This window comes from Mchenga conophoros, linkage group LG18, assembly GCF_057382185.1.
Source record: "Mchenga conophoros isolate Kocher_MC1m ecotype Shallow Benthic linkage group LG18, M_conophoros_male_GT1.1, whole genome shotgun sequence".
NCBI classification, from domain to species: Eukaryota; Metazoa; Chordata; class Actinopteri; order Cichliformes; family Cichlidae; genus Mchenga; species Mchenga conophoros.
Genome location: NC_140543.1, coordinates 37,995,242 through 37,997,741, shown reverse-complemented (window position 1 = coordinate 37,997,741; position 2,500 = coordinate 37,995,242).

The window sequence follows — 2,500 nt, the reverse complement described above, 5'->3', positions numbered from 1 at the left end:
CTTTTTCGACCGTAAAGGAGACAGGAGGCCGACTCTCTGCCTCGGCTAAATGGAGAGGGAATTTCAGAAGGGCCAGGGCACAAGCATGGACCTTTTTCAGCTGTAAGGGAGGGAAGAGCAATGTGCGATGTAGGTCCCCGGGGCCTGCTGGAGGTCCAGGTCCATGCCCGATGTGAGTAGCAGCAGGGCCAGCGCGCCCAGGAGCACATCTTTTTCGACCGTAAAGGAGACAGGAGGCCGACTCTCTGCCTCGGCTAAATGGAGAGGGAATTTCAGAAGGGCCAGGGCACAAGCATGGACCTTTTTCAGCTGTAAGGGAGGGAAGAGCAATGTGCGATGTAGGTCCCCGGGGCCTGCTGGAGGTCCAGGTCCATGCCCGATGTGAGTAGCAGCAGGGCCAGCGCGCCCAGGAGCACATCTTTTTCGACCGTAAAGGGAGACAGGAGGCCGACTCACTGCCTCGGCTAAATGGAGAGGGAATTTCAGCAGGGCCAGGGCACAGGCATGGACCTTTTTCAGCTGTAAGGGAGGCAAGAGCAAGGTGCGATGTAGGTCCCCGGGGCCTGTTGTCGTACCATAGGCACGAGTGGTGTGTGTGTGTGGCAAAGAGTTTCTGCGCAGTGTACCAGGGGCACGGGGAAAGGTTGTTGTACCATAGGCACGAGAAAAGTTGTCGTACCATAGGCACGAGAAAAGTTGTCGTACCATAGGTACGAGGAGTGTGTGTGTGGCAAAGTGCTACTGAGCGGTGTACCAGGGGCACGGCGAAAAGTTGTTGTACCATAGGCACGAGAAAAGTTGTTGTACCATAGGCACGAGAAAAGCTGTCGTACCAGGGGCACGGAGGAAAGTTGTTGTACCATAGGCACGAGAAAAGTTGTCGTACCATAGGCACGAGGAGAGTTTGTGTGGCAAAGTGCTACTGAGCGGTGTACCAGGGGCACGGCGAAAGGTTGTTGTACCATAGGCACGAGAAAAGTTGTTGTACCATAGGCACGAGAAAAGCTGTCGTACCAGGGGCACGGAGGAAAGTTGTTGTACCATAGGCACGAGAAAAGTTGTTGTACCATAGGCACGAGAAAAGCTGTCGTACCAGGGGCACGGAGGAAAGTTGTTGTACCATAGGCACGAGAAAAGTTGTCGTACCATAGGCACGAGGAGAGTTTGTGTGGCAAAGTGCTACTGAGCGGTGTACCAGGGGCACGGCGAAAGGTTGTTGTACCATAGGCACGAGAAAAGTTGTTGTACCATAGGCACGAGAAAAGCTGTCGTACCAGGGGCACGGAGGAAAGTTGTTGTACCATAGGCACGAGAAAAGTTGTTGTACCATAGGCACGAGAAAAGCTGTCGTACCAGGGGCACGGAGGAAAGTTGTTGTACCATAGGCACGAGAAAAGTTGTCGTACCATAGGCACGAGGAGAGTTTGTGTGGCAAAGTGCTACTGAGCGGTGTACCAGGGGCACGGCGAAAAGTTGTTGTACCATAGGCACGAGAAAAGTTGTCGTACCATAGGCACGAGAAAAGTTGTCGTACCATAGGTACGAGAAAAGTTGTCGTACCATAGGCACAAGCAGTGCGTGCGTGTGTGTGGCAAAGTGTTTCTGCGCAGTGTACCAGGGGCATGTTTGAATTTACATTCTGGAGTACCAGGGGCACGAGGATTTTGCCAGTGGTGTTTTGCTTTGTCAGTGGGAGGGGGCTTAAGTGTGGGTCCACGGGGCCTGCTGGAGGTCAAGGTCCATGCTGGATATGCGCTGGAGCGTAACTACAAGAAAGGTAAGCTAGTGGGGGACTAGAGCAGGGGAGGATGTGCGTCCCCGGGGCATGCTGGAGGTCAAGGGCCATGCTGGATATGCAGTGGAGGGTAACTGCAGGAGAAGGAACGCTCATGGGGGATTAGAGCGGAGGAGTATGTGGGTCCTCGGGGCCTGCTGGAGGGCAAGGGCCATGCTGGATTTGTGGTGGAGGGTAACTGCGGGAGAAGGAAAGCTAGTGGGGGAGTAGAGCAGAGGAGTATGTTGGTCCCCGGGGCCTGCTGGAGGTCAAGGTCCGTGCTAGATACGTGGTACAGGGTTAACTGCGGGGGGGGGGGTAATGTGGGTTCACGGGGCCTGCTGGAGGTCAAGGTCCATGCTGGATATGCGCTGGAGCGTAACTGCAAGAAAGGAAAGCTAGTGGGGGAGTAGAGCAGGGGAGTATGTGGGTCCCCAGGGCCTGCTGGAGGTCCAGGTCCATGCTAGATATGTGGCACAGGGTAACTGCAGGGGGGGGGTAATGTGGGTCCACGGGGCCTGCTGGAAGTCAAGGTCCATGCTAGACATGTGGTACAGGGTAACTGCAGGGGGAAGGGGGGGGGGGGTAATGTGGGTCCCCGGGGCCTGCTGGAGGTCAAGGTCCGTGCTAGATATGTGGTACAGGGTTAACTGCAGGAGGGGGGGGGGGGGGGGGTAATGTGGGTTCACGGGGCCTGCTGGAGGTCAAGGTCCATGCTGGATATGC